This window comes from Rhinopithecus roxellana, chromosome 3 (genome assembly GCF_007565055.1).
Source record: "Rhinopithecus roxellana isolate Shanxi Qingling chromosome 3, ASM756505v1, whole genome shotgun sequence".
In the NCBI taxonomy this organism is placed as follows: Eukaryota; Metazoa; Chordata; class Mammalia; order Primates; family Cercopithecidae; genus Rhinopithecus; species Rhinopithecus roxellana.
Window position 1 is genome coordinate 18,561,426 of NC_044551.1, and position 15,002 is coordinate 18,576,427.

The 15,002-nt window shown below is 43.6% G+C and overlaps 1 protein-coding gene across 1 annotated transcript in view; it reads left to right on the forward strand.

Annotated features, from left to right (window-relative positions):
* Window positions 1–8,240: 8,240 nt before the first annotated feature.
* Window positions 8,241–15,002, forward strand: part of GHR (growth hormone receptor) — a 350,856-nt gene continuing 344,094 nt past the window's right edge. Inside the window, exon 1 of the mRNA XM_030927287.1 lies at window positions 8,241–8,769. The gene's annotated coding sequence lies outside the window, so the exon portion shown is untranslated. The remainder of the gene's footprint in view (window positions 8,770–15,002) is intronic.

Sequence of the window (15,002 nt, forward strand, 5' to 3'; positions counted from 1 at the left end):
AAAAGGTAAATGTGCTCTGGAATGCCTTAACTTGTAATAAATTAATCAACTCAATACCTGCTACATTTTCCCTCACAATTTGGAATATATAAAGAGGCACATACTACTATAGACCAATACCTGGTCATAAATGAGATTGAGGGACCTTTATTCATGCAGCTTAAAAATAAAGGCTGCCCTTCATGTCAGTTGCAGGTTTATCTCTAGCTCTATAATATTAACTGAGGTGTCTTTTTCTATATTTTCTGTGCATGATAAGTTTTTAAAAATCAAAGACAGACAGGGGCGGAGCAAGATGGTCGAATAGGAACAGCTCCAGTCTCCAGCTCCCAGTGCAAGGGACACAGAAGACAGGTGATTTCTACATTTTCAACTGAGGTACTGGGTACATCTCACTAGGGAGTGCCAGACAATCGGTGCTGGTCAGGTGCTGCAGCCCGACAAGCGAGAGCTGAAGCAGGGCAAGGCATCGCATCACCTGGGAAGCGCAAGGGGGAAGGGAATCCCTTTTCCTAGCCAGGGGAACTGAGACACACAACACCTGGAAAATCAGGTAACTCCCACCCCAATACTGCACTTTACCAAGAGTCTTAGCAAACAGGCACACCAGGAGATTATATCCCACACCTGGCTGGGAGGGTCCCATGCCCATGGAGCCTCCCTCATTGTTAGCACAGCAGTCTGCGATCTAATGGCAAGACAGCAGCGAGGCTGGAGGAGGGGCACTCACCATTGCTGAGGCTTAAGTAGGTAAACAAAGCCGCTGGGAAGCTCCAACTGGGTGGAGCTCACAGCAGCTCAAAGAGGCCTGCCTGTCTCTGTAGACTCCACCTCTGGGGACAGGGCACAGCTAAACAACAACAACAACAACAACAAAAGCAGCAGAAACCTCTGCAGATGCAAACGACTCTGTCTGACAGCTTTGAAGAGAGCAGTGGATCTCCTAACACGGAGGTTGAGATCTGAGAATGGACAGACTGCCTATTCAAGTGGGTTCCTGACCCCTGAGTAGCCTAACTGGGAGACATCCCCCACTAGGGACAGAACGACACCCCACACCTCACACGGTGGAGTACACCCCTAAGAGGAAGCTTCCAAAGCAAGAATCAGATGGGTACACTCGCTGATCAGCGATATTCTATATTCTGCAGCCTCTGCTGCTGACACCAAGGCAAACAGGGTCTGGAGTGGACCTCAAGCAATCTCCAACAGATGTACAGCTGAGGGTCCTGACTGTTAGAAGGAAAACTAACAAACAGAAAGGACACCCACACCAAAACCCCATCAGTATGTCAACATCATCAAAGACCAGAGGCAGATAAAACCACAAAGATGGGGAAAAAGCAGGGCAGAAAAGCTGGAAATTCAAAAAATAAAAGAGCACATCTCCCCCTCCAAAGGAATGCAGCTCATCGCCAGCAATGGATCAAAGCTGGATGGAGAATGACTTTGACGAGATGAGAGAAGAAGGCTTCAGTCCATCAAACTTCTTAGAGCTAAAGGAGGAATTATGTACCCAGCGCAAAGAAACTAAAAATCTTGAAAAAACAGTGGAAGAATTGATAACCAGAATAATTAACGCAGAGAAGCTCATAAACGAAATGACAGAGATGAAAACCATGACACGAGAAATACGTGACAAATCCACAAGCTTCAGTAACCGACTCGATCAACTGGAAGAAAGAGTATCAGCGATTGAGGATCAAATGAATGAAATGAAGTGAGAAGAGAAACCTAAAGAAAAAAGAAGAAAAAGAAATGAACAAAGCCTGCAAGAAGTATGGAATTATGTAAAAAGACCAAATCTACGTCTGATTGGGGTGCCTGAAAGTGAGGGGGAAAATGGAACCAAGTTGGAAAACACTCTTCAGGATACCATCCAGGAGAACTTCCCCAACCTAGTAGGGCAGGCCAACATTCAAATTCAGGAAATACAGAGAATGCCACAAAGATACTCCTTGAGAAGAGCAACTCCAAGACACATAATTGCCAGATTCACCAAAGTTGAAATGAAGGAAAAAATCTTAAGGGCAGCCAGAGAGAAAGGTCGGGTTACCCACAAAAAGAAGCCCATCCGACTAACAGCAGATCTCTCGGCAGAAACTCTACAAGCCAGAAGAGAGTGGGGGCCAATATTCAACATTCTTAAAGAAAAGAATTTTAAACCCAGAATTTCATATCCAGCCAAACTAAGTTTCATCAGTGAAGGAGAAATAAAATCCTTTACAGATAAGCAAATGCTTAGAGATTTTGTCACCACCAGGCCTGCCTTACAAGAGACCCTGAAGGAAGCACTAAACATGGAAAGGAACAACTGGTACCAGCCATTGCAAAAACATGCCAAAATGTAAAGACCATCGAGGCTAGGAAGAAACTGCATCATCTAACGAGCAAAATAACCAGTTAATATCATAATGGCAGGATCAAGTTCACACATAACAATATTAACCTTAAATGTAAATGGACTAAATGCTCCAATTCAAAGACACAGACTGGCAAACTGGATAAAGAGTCAAGACCCATCAGTTTGCTGTATTCAGGAGACCCATCTCACATGCAGAGACATACATAGGCTCAAAATAAAGGGATGGAGGAAGATCTACCAAGCAAATGGAGAACAAAAAAAAGAAGGGGTTACAATCCTAGTCTCTGATAAAACAGACTTTCAAAAATGAGGGATCAAAAGAGACAAAGAAGGCCATTACATAATGGTAAAGGGATCAATTCAACAGGAAGAGCTAACTTTCTTGTACCCAATACAGGAGCAACCAGATTCATAAAGCAAGTCCTTAGAGACTTACAAAGAGATTTAGACTCCCATACAAAAATAACGGGAGACTTTAACACCCCACTGTCAACATTAGACAGATCAACGAGACAGAAAGTTAACAAACATATCCAAGAATTGAACTCATTTCTGCAGCAAGCAGACCTAATAGACATCTACAGAACTCTCCACCCCAAATCAACAGAATATACATTCTTCTCAGCACCACATCACACTTATTCCAAAATTGACCACATAATTGGAAGTAAAGCACTCCTCAGCCAATGTACAAGAACAGAAATTATAACAAACTGTCTCTCAGACCACAGTGCAATCAAACTAGAACTCAGGATTAAGAAACTCAATCAAAGCCGCTCAACCACATGGAAACTGAATAACCTGCTCCTGAATGACTATTGGGTACATAACGAAAGGAAGGCAGAAATAAAGATGTTCTTTAAAGCCAATGAGAACAAAGATACAACATACCAGAATCTCTGGGACACATCTAAAGCAGTGTGTAGAGGGTAATTTATAGCACTAAATGCCCACAAGAGAAAGCTGGAAAGATCTAAAATTGACACTCTAACATCACAATTAAAAGAACTGGAGAAGCAAGAGCAAACACATTCAAAAGCTAGCAGAAGGCAAGAAATAACTAAGATCAGAGCAGAACTGAAGGAGAAAGAGATACAAAAAACCCTCCAAAAAATCAATGAATCCAGGAGTTGGTTTTTTGAAAAGATCAACAAAATTGATCGACCGCTAGCAAGACTAATAAAGAAGAAAAGAGAGAAGAATCAAATAGACACAATATAAAATGATAAAGGGGATATCACCACTGACCCCCAGAAATACAAACTACCATCAGAGAATACTATAAACACCTCTATGCAAATCAGCTAGAAAATCTAGAAAAACTGGATAATTTACTGGACACTTACACTCTCCCAAGACTAAACCAGGAAGAAGCTGAATCCATGAATAGACCAATAGCAGGCTCTGAAATTGAGGCAATAATTAATAGCCTACCAACCAAAAAAAGTCCAGGACCAGATGGATTCACAGCTGAATTCTACCAGAGGTACAAGGAGGAGCTGGTACCATTCCTTCTGAAACTATTCCAATCATTAGAAAAAGAGGGAATCCTCCCTAACTCATTTTATGAGGCCAACATCATCTTGATACCAAAGCCTGGCAGAGACACAAGAAAAAAAGAGAATTTTAGACCAATATCCCTGATGAACATCGATGCAAAAATCCTCAATAAAATACTGACAAACCAGATCCAGCAGCACATCAAAATGCTTATCCACCATGATCAAGTGGGCTTCATCCCTGGGAGGCAAGGCTCGTTCAACATACGCAAATCAATAAACGTAATCCAGCATATCAACAGAACCAAAGACAAAAACCACATGATGATCTCAATAGATGCAGAAAAGGCCTTTGACAAAATTCAACAGCCCTTCATGCTAAAAACGCTCAATAAATTCGGTATTGATGGAACGTATCTCAAAATAATAAGAGCTATTTATGACAAACCCACAGCCAATATCATACTGAATGGGCAAAAACTGGAAAAATTCCCTTTGAAAACTGGCACAAGACAGGGATGCCCTCTCTCACCACTCCTATTCAACATAGTGTTGGAAGTTCTGGCTAGGGCAATCAGGCAAGGGAAAGAAATAAAGGGTATGCAATTAGGAAAAGAAGAAGTCAAATTTTCCCTGTTTGCAGGTGACATGATTGTATATTTAGAAAACCCCATCGTCTCAGCCCAAAATCTCCTTAAGCTGATAAGAAACTTCAGCAAAGTCTCAGGATACAAAATTAATGTGCAAAAATCACAAGCATTCTTATACACCAGTAACAGACAAACAGAACGCCAAATCATGAATGAACTTCCATTCACAATTGCTTCAAAGAGAATAAAATACCTAGGAATCCAACTTACAAGGGATGTAAAGGACCTCTTCAAGGAGAACTACAAACCACTGCTCAGTGAAATAAAAGAGGACACAAACAAATGGAAGAACATACCATGCTCATGGATAGGAAGAATCAATATCGTGAAAATGGCCATACTACCCAGGGTCATTTTTAGATTCAATGCCATCCCCATCAAGCTACCAATGAGTTTCTTCACAGAATTGGAAAAAACTGCTTTAAAGTTCATATGGAACCAAAAAAGAGCCCGCATTGCCAAGACAATCCTAAGTCAAAAGGACAAAGCTGGAGGCATCATGCTACCTGACTTCAAACTATACTACAAGGCTACAGTAACCAAAACAGCATGGTACTGGTACCAAAACACAGATGTAGACCAATGGAACAGAACAGAGCCCTCAGAAATAATACCACACATCTACAGCCATCTGATCTTTGACAAACCTGAGAAAAACAAGAAATGGGGAAAGGATTCCCTATTTAATAAATGGTGCTGGGAAAATTGGCTAGCGTAAGTAGAACGCTGAAACTGGATCCTTTCCTTACACCTTTTATGAAAATTAATTCAAGATGGATTAGAGACTTAAATGTTAGACCTAATACCATAAAAACCCTAGAAGACAACCTAGGGAATACCATTCCGGACATAGGCATGGGCAAGGACTTCATGTCTAAAACACCAAAAGCAATGGCAACAAAAGCCAAAATTGACAAATGGGATCTAACTAAACTAAAGAGCTTCTGCACAGCAAAAGAAACTACCATCAGAGTGAACAGGCAACCCACAGAGTGGGAGAAAATTTTTGCAATCTACTCATCAGACAATGTGCTAATATCCAGAACCTACAAATAACTCAAACAAATTTACAAGAAAAAAACAAACAACCCCATCAAAAAGTGGGCAAAGGATATGAACAGACATTTCTCAAAAGAAGACATTGATACAGCGAAAAGACACATGAAAAATGCTCATCATCACTGGCCATCAGAGAAATGCAAATCAAAATCACAATGAGATACCATCTCACACCAGTTAGAATGGCAATCATTAAAAAGTCAGGAATCAACAGGTGCTGGAGAGGATGTGAAGAAATAGGAACACTTTTACACCATTGGTGGGATTGTAAACTAGTTCAACCATTATGGAAAACAGTATGGCGATTCCTCAAGGATCTAGAACTAGAAGTACCATATGACCCAGCCATCCCATTACTGGGGATATACCCAAAGGATTATAAATCATGCTGCTATAAAGACACATGCACACGTATGTTTATTGCGGCACTATTCACAATAGCAAAGACTTGGAATCAACCCAAATGTCCATCAGTGACAGACTGGATTAAGAAAATGTGGCACATATACACCATGGAATACTATGCAGCCACAAAAAAGGATGAGTTCATGTCCTTTGTAGGGACATGGATGCAGCTGGAAACCATCATTCTCAGCAAACTATCACAAGAAGAGAAAACCAAACACCGCATGTTCTCACTCATAGGTGGGAACTGAGCAATGACGTCACTTGGACTCGGGAAGGAGAACATCACACACCAGCACCTATCATGGGGAGGGGGGAGGGGGGAGGGATTGCATTGGGAGTTATACCTGATGTAAATGACGAGTTGATGGGTGCTGACGAGTTGATGCGTGCAGCACACCAACATGGCATAAGTATACATATGTAACAAACCTGCACGTTATGCACATGTACCCTAGAACTTAAAGTATAATAATAAATAAATAAATAAATAAATAAATAAATAAATAAAATAAAAATCAAAGACAGAGCAGCAGCCAGAGTAATCTAGTTTCATGGCACACAGAATGGAGGATATTGCTGAACCCAGATTTAAAAAAAAAGAAGTAAATTCTTCTTTTTTTAAGTATGGCCCTGAGCTCATCTCAGAGCATAAACAATAGAATTTAGAATATATTTTATGACCTCTTGTGGCACCTCCTAAACTAGATCAAGATTCTCTAGCTCAGGGAAGAAGAGCAAAGGATGAGAAGGCACAGAGAGGATATAAACAGAGAGATTGGTAGTGCCAGGCTCTGAAGAAGGTCCAACTTGGAAGGTCATTTCAGACAGGAGTGGAGTCAGCATTTGAGGACTGTCTGGTCTCTACTCCTGCCAGGACTGCACTGTCAGCCAGCTTGGCATGTATGGACCACCCAACAGGAGTTTTTCTTGACTGTGCCCTAATCTTTTACTTTCCCAAGTTTCTCTATATGGGTACCTTCCGTTTTAAAAGCTCCAGACACACCCAAGCACCACTATTGCTCCAGCAAAGTATGAAACCCCAGAAATCAATGGTTTGGGGAAGTGTCTTAGGGGAAATAAAAGCTTCCATATTCTTAGACGGGATAGAACAAGAGCAGTTCAGCATGAATAACCATTCCACCCCATGATAAAACATGCCCCTTCCAGAATCTTTCCTTTTCTTTTTCATTCTAGGTGTCTGTCTGGAGCAGCTGGGGTATTTGAGCCACAGCTAAGCTTCTGAAAGCATTCTAAGGAATAGTTTTTCACTTACTTGATTCCTTTGAAAATAGGGGTATCTTATGTGATAACTGCTATCCCAGAGTCTTTGATCTTCTGTTTCTTCTCAAGTCTTGGCTACCGTGTACTACTTCAAGGCTCTGTAGATATTTTATTCTAAAGAAAAGAAACTTGGTTCCTTTAAGTTATTGTTGAAACATTTCTCTCTGGGTATAAACTTGGGTTTGTATCTGGGAGCTCTGTTAAAAAAAAAAAAAAAAAAAAAAAAAAAAAAGTCTTTAGTAAGCCAAAGCTGTTAGAAGCTTATAAGTAAGTGACATTACAATTGACGGGCAGTAAATAGTGGAAAGATCGCATGACTAACTTCTCCTTCAGATCTGAGACAACCTGGAGCGAGAACTTTGTACTCTCTGCTCAGAAAAGCATATAGTGACTCGGGGTTTGATGCAGTACAAAAATGACATGCTTATGTACAACTTTAACTTTCTGCAGCACTTTTTACAACTTCTTGTGAATGAAGTAGGCAGGGCTCGCATTTGACAGATGAACTATGTCCAGCGTGAGGCAGAGTTAAAACCCTTTCCTTGGCTCAGGAACTTCAGGCTGGGGCCTGTGTCTGCTCTCCCTGCATCCCTGTCCTCTAAAAGATAGCTCTCTGCTAACATGCTGAGTGTCCTCGGTAAATTACTCAATCTCTCTGTCTCCGTCTTCTAACCTCCACAATAAAGCCCTTCGTAGTTTTAACTCTTTTTCACTGTGCCCCAGTGAGCAGGAGTTTGGAACTTGATTGCTGATGGAAAGGCAATATTTGGATGGCTAAACACGCTTTCCAAGGTATCTCGCTGATTTTCCTCCCATTCCTTGAGATAACTCATCTTTTTCTAAGTGTTTCTTTGAGTCTGTGGACTGCCCTTAACGCTCTTGTAGGTCCTGCCTTCATTTGGGAACAGGGGCAGGCGGAAAGAAAAGGAAGTGTATTGCAACTACCAATATCTTCCTCTAGGAGGAGCTGCGCAGCCCAGATGAGAGTGACACGCACCAACTCCAGCTACTCGCCGAGAAGACTTCATCCCAGCAACTCGGAATGCTTGGCCGGGGCGGCACTCGGTCTCTCCGCAGCAGTTCTCGAACTGGCCTCCTTGAACGTCGGCTTCCCCTTCGCTTCTGCAGCCTGGATCTGGGGGGCGGCGGGCCAGGCCCGGCGTGACCCCTGGTGAACGGTGGCCGCCTTTTCCCACCCCTGCTCTCCCATCCTCCCTTCCCGTTTTACCCCGCCCCCTCTCTCCTCCCCAAGCCTGACAGCCCACGAGCTGCCAAGCAGGGCGCAGCCATGGGAAGAGGAGGAGGGTTAGGGAGCGGCGGCGGCGGCGGCGGCGGCGGCGGCAGCGGCAGCGGCGGCTGCTACAGTGGCGGTGGCGGCGGCGGCTGCTGCTGAGCCCGGGCGGCGGCGGGGACCCCGGGCTGAGGCCACGCGGGCCAGAGGCCCCAGCACCGTTGGTCCCAGCGCAGACGCGAACCCGCGCTCTCTCTCCAGAGGCGAAGCTCGGAGGTACTGGAGTGGGGCTCCGGGAGTCTGGCTTTATTTTCCTCCTGTTGTGCCAGGGGGCCTGAGAGTGAACCCTGGGACTCTGGGACTCTAGTTGTTTATGAAAATGGGAGGATCTGTCTTATATATTTACATGGAAAATTTTTTATTTCTGATGACTTGGCTGTGCTCCCCTCCTCCTTGCGAAGAAGTTGTTTTCTGCTGGTGGGTTGTTGTAACTCAATCGTGTGTGTGTCTGTGTGTGTGTGTGTGTGTGTGTGTGTGTGTGTGTGTGTGTCTGGAAGTTGGTGGGGGCGGCAGGGAGTTGCGGGAGACAGATGAACCATCCCACTCTGGCGTCTGCTCTGGCCCGCGAGTAGGGTGCGTGGAGGGGTTTACTCCGGAGATAGTTTTGTTAAAGTCATAAAAGTTTTGCTAGTGTGTTTCTGTTTGCCATCATCTGCCTGGCTGAGGCAGAACTGCCGAGGCTGCTGCTGCTGCGCGGGGAAGGATCTCCGGCAGCGAGACTGGAGAGATTGGGAAGGTCGAGCTGTGTGCGTGGACACGGCGCGCAGAGCGCGCAGTCTTTTGCGCGTTTGTGCGGGCTGCAGCCGCACATTGGCACCGGTGGAACTGGGGTCAGTAGAGTGACGGCCACCAGTCCGCGTGAATTGGGGTAAGTGGAAATTGTGGCGAGCCGTCCTCCCCAAGCCTCTGACACACTAGTGGTTGTAAAATCAACCAGGCTTAAAGTTTTGACATAACTGCCAGAGGCTGCGGGTCAATGGGGTGGCCGCGTGTCTAGGGAGAGGGCGCTGGCGGCACAGAGGGTGCGGGTCAGGGTCACCCACTTGCGAGTGCGTGGGGAAGTCTATTTGGGGCGAATGCTTTACATATAGCCCGAGGAGATGCCTGTTGAGACCGAGCTGCGGGGGTTCTCGGTCTGGCGTGGACTGTGTGTCCTGAATGAGTGTAAGTGTGCGCTGTGTGCGCGCGTGCGAGTGTGCGCCTGGGGAGGCGTGTCGGCGCCTGAGCCAGTAGGGTGTGCAGGGTGGAAGAAGCCACAGAGGTGCCGCCTGCCTGTTTGTGCAGCCAGGAGACCTTGGAAGGGACAGAGAAAGGTAACGCGAGGCCAAAGTGTTGGGAAGTCAGAGTAGTTTCTGCATGGGATTAAGTATTAAGGGCTTTAAAATAACTAAACCCATTGCCCTGAGTGACTGAGGACTGGAAGTGAGGGTTTGGGGAGTTCTCAGGAGAACTGCATGGGAGGACGTTTGGGAGGTCTAAGAGATGTGTAATATGTGTGAGTGCAGGACTTCGGAGACAGACACAGGTTGGAGCTATGAATTTGAGATTTTCAGGGTGCTGCTGTCCACAGTCCAGGGACTGGCTGGTTTCAGAGGTGTTCAGGCTCCCTGGTGTGTGTGCCTGGGAAGACACTCATCTTTTCTCGCAGATATGGGATATTGTGGCAGCTCAGGTTCTGTTTCCTGAGCAACTGGTGTTCCAGGCTGGTTTCCACCTGAATCACCCTAGAAGTATCTTTTTTCTGATGATAAATGTTGAAACATTTCCAGAAATTAAAATGCTGGATAGAAACAAAATTGATGCAGCAGACAGGATTGTTAGTGATTGGGAGCTCTTTTTCCTTTTGAGAAAGGCAAAGCTTAGTGTTCCCAGATTACATTTCAAGGAGTCTTCAGTTATTTACAGCTTCCCTTTAGATGGGCCTTTGGATGCAGCTGGAAGGATGTGTTTTGGCCTAGAGACCTTTGGAAGACATCATGTGTAGCTTAAAGGGGTTATCCCATCTGTCACCATCTTCTTCCACCCTTGTAAACTTTTGTTTTGCATTAATCTAAGGAAAGTTGGTGAGTCAACATTTAGCTTTTTTGTTGTTGTTGTTGGAGTAAATATATCACAGTGAAATTATAGTTGTGGTCTCCTGAAGGCCGTGCAAACCAACACTTAATGGGCAAAGGTGTGAAATGAAAGTCTGTAAATGCAATGACAAAGTGACGAGATGAATGCATTCTTTTTTCAAAATGAACATAACTGTGCTCACAAAAATTTATTCTAGCCAGTGTTGGGCCCATGTTTTTTATTATTAGTTTTTAAACAGCAGACTCCACATCATAAACCACTTTAAAATGGATACTAGAGGCCTATGGTATCTCTGGCGCCTGCTTAAACAGATGTTTACAGTGCTTGGTAACCTATGGGATTGTCATGTTGAGTATATTGTTAGCTCAGGACATAATGTTTATAGCATAATATAATAAATGGAGCCACAGTTGCAGCGTGCTTCTTCCAAGTGCATGAAGCAAATCTTGCATCAGGGAAACAAATTCTGCAGTTGGTCCAACTTGGCTAGCCTTCTTTGGCTGTCTCCTGGTAAGCACTGTTAATGTAAAGATAAATGTGAGTAACACAGTGAGAAATTTTGACAGTAAATTGTTTAGCTTAGTGAAGAAAAGCATGGATTATGCTTTTTAAATCTGCTAACCTGAAGATTACACTTCTCAGGTCATACCACTGGTAAATTGCACAACTATGGGAATTTGGTTTGCTTTTAAAGAACAATTTTTAAAAAGTATGTCAATAATGAAAATAACTTATATTTCTTAATGTGTTTACATGTGTCCATACAAGCCAATACTTTTTCTTCTTTAAAAAGAACCCTATAATTTCTGTGGTAATGATTTAAATGTTATGAGCATTCAAATCACCTAATCACCTTTTCAATCTTCAATTGATAAGAATCAAAGTCTGGTAAGACTGGAGTCATCCCTCAGCCAATTGTGTAAACAAGACAGTACAGAATGTCTTTCTGGCAAGTAATGTTTTTCAACCTGAAACAAATAATATAAATAATATGTCCCATAAAAGAATTACTTAGGATGATAATTACTTTAGAGGTAAATTATCTGGTGCATGAACCTCCATCTGTGAAAATGGTCTAGTCTATCTCTTCTTGGAAATAATCAGTTGGAAATCTCCCTTTTTCATTGTTCAGTCCATTCTAGGAAAGATTGATTTCTAGAAAGTTCTGCCTTATACTGAATCAACATTTTCTTCCATCCACTTGCCTGTCCTTCAGGAGCTGACCACAATGAATCTAGTCTCTTTTCCCTGTGTTTACCATACTTGAAAACAAACATTATGTTCCTTGCTGAATTCCCTTTTGCCTACTCTTGTAGCAGTTTTTCACCCACTGTAGAGTTCCACCCTCCTCTGCCTTGAACCATATGCACTTGATTCTACATTCTCATTGTATTAGTCTGTTCTCATGCTGCTAATAAAGACATACGTGAGACTGTGTAATTTATAAAGAAAAAGAGGTTTAATGGACTCACGGTTCCACATGGCTGGGGAGGCCTCACAATCATTTCAGAAGGTGAAGGAGGAGCAAAGGCATGTCTTACATGACAGCAGGCAAGAAAGCAAATGCTTTCTATAAAGGGAACTGCCCTTTATAGAACCATCAGATCTCATTAGACTTATTCACTATCATGAGAAAAACATGGGAAAACCCCACTTCCATGATTTAATTAACTCCTACTGGGTCCCTTCCACCACATATGGGAATTATGGGAACTACAGCTGAAGATGACATTTGGGTGGAGACAAAGCCAAACCATATCGTTCCACTCCTACCCCTCCTAAATCTCATGTTCTCACATTTCAAAAGCAATCATGCTTTCCCAACAGTGCCCCAAAGTCTTAACTCATTTCAGCATTAGCTCAAAAATCCACAGTCCAAAGTCTCACCTGAACCAAGGCAAGTCTCTTCCACCTATGAGCCAGTAAAATCAAAAGCAAGTTAGTTACTTTCTAAATACAATGGAGGTACAGGCATTGTGTAAATATGCCCATTCCAAATGGGAGAAATTGGCCAAAACAGAGGGGCTATAGGTGCAAGTCCAAAGTCTAATAGGGCAGTCATCAAACCTTAAAGTTCCGAAATGACCTCCTTTGACTTCATATCTCACATCCAGGTCACACTGATGCAAAATGTGGGCTCCCATGACCTTGTGCAGCTCCGCCCCTGTGGCTTTGCAGGGTACAACTCCTCTCCTGGCTGTTCTCATAGCTGGCGTTGACTGTGGCTTTTCCAGGCACGTGGTGCTAGCTGTTAGTGGATCTACCATTCTGGGTGCTGGGGGATGGTGGCCCTCTTCTCATAGCTCTACTAGGCAGTAACCCAGTAGGGACTCTGTGTAGAGGATCCAACTCCACATTTCTTTTCCGCATTGCCCTAGCAGGGGTTCTTTATGAGGGCTCTGCCCCTGCAGCACAACTCTGCCTGGACATCCAGGCATTTCCATACATCCTCTGAAATCTAGGTGGAAGTTCCCAAACCTCAATTCTTGTCTTCTGTGCACCTGCAGGACCAACACCACGTGGAAGCTGCCAAGACTTCAGGCTTTCACCCTCTTCAGTCGTGGCCTGAGCTGTACCTTGACCCCTTTTAGACATGGCTGGAGGGGCTGGGACACAGCTGCACCTAACAGGCCCAGAAAACCATGTTTCCCTCCTAGGCCTCCGGACCTGTGATGGGAGGGGCTGCCATAAAGACCTCTGACATGTTCTGGAGACATTTTCCCTATTGTCTTGGTGACCAACATTTGGCTTTTCATTACTTATGCAAATTTCTGCAGCAGTCTTGAATTTCTCCCCAGAAAATGGATTTTTCTTTTCTATGGCATCATCAGCCTGCAAATTTTCCAAACTTTTATGCTCTTTTCACCTCATGAATGCTTTGCGCTTAGAAATTTCTTCTGCCAGATACCCTAAATAATCTCTCTCAAGTTTAAAGTTCCACAGATCTCTAGGGCAGGGGCAAAATGCCTCCAGTCTCTTTGCTAAAGCATTAACAAGAGTCACCTTTGCTCTAGTTCCCAACAAGTTCCTCACCTTGATCTGAGACCACATCAGCCTGGACTTTATTGTCCATATCAGTATAAGCATTTTGGTCAAAGCCATTCAACAAGTCTCTAGGAAGTTCCAAACTTTCCCACATCTTCCTGTTTTCTGAGCCATTCAAGTCTCTAGAAAGTTCCAAACTTTCCCACATTTTCCTGTCCTCTTTTGGGCTCTCCAAACTGTTCAAACCTCTGCCTGTTACCCAGTTCTAAAGTTGCTTCCACATTTTGGGATATCTTTACAGCAGCACCCACTCTACCATTACCAATTTACTGTATTAGCCCATTCTCATGCTTCTAATAAAGACATACCCAAGACTGGGTAATTTATAAAGAAAATTAGGTTTAATGGACTCACAGTTCCACATGGCTGGGAGGCCTCTCAATCATGGCAGAAGGTGAACCAGGAATAATGCACTCTCACATGGCGGCAGACAATAAAGCATGTGCCAGGCCGGGCGCGGTGGCTCAAGCCTGTAATCCCAGCACTCTGGGAGGCCGAGACGGGCGGATCACAAGGTCAGGAGATCGAGACCATCCTGGCTAACCCGGTGAAACACCGTCTCTACTAAAAAAATATAAAAAACTAGCCGGGCGAGGTGGCGGGCGCTTGTAGTCCCAGCTACTCGGGAGGCTGAGGCAGGAGAATGGCGTAAACCTGGGAGGCGGAGCTTGCAGTGAGCTGAGATCCGGCCACTGCACTCCAGCCTGGGCGACAGAGCGAGACTCCGTCTCAAAAAAAAAAAAAAAAAAAAAAAAAAAAAAAAAAAAAAAAAAAAAAAAAAAAGCATGTGCCAGGGAACTACCCTTTATAAAACCATCAGATCTCATGAGACTTAATCACTATGGCAAGAACAGCATTGGAAAAACTCGCCCTCATGATTCAATTACCTCCCACTGGGTTCCTCCCATGACACATGGGGATTATAGGAGCTACAATTCAAGATGAGATTGGGGTGGGGACACAGCAAAACTGTATCACTGACCATCCCTCCTAATGTGTGTTTTCTCAACTGAAGATTTAGAATTCGTAGTTCTGAACATTCTATATCTATTAAGACAGTTTAAAATTAATGAAATTCTTTAGCCATTTCATTACACTCTTGATTAATTTCATACCTATAAACAAAATAACTTGTTCTTTTCAGATTATTAATCATCCATAGTGAAAGCATTTTTGTAATAGCTTCAAAACATTTTTTGATGCCTGAATGTGCTATAAATTTATGGAAAGTATAACACTGTGTGGGTAAATAAAATTCTATATACAGCGCAAATAGAGCCTTAATTTCTCCCTATCAGGGAATATCAACCCCAAAATACCAGAAGTAG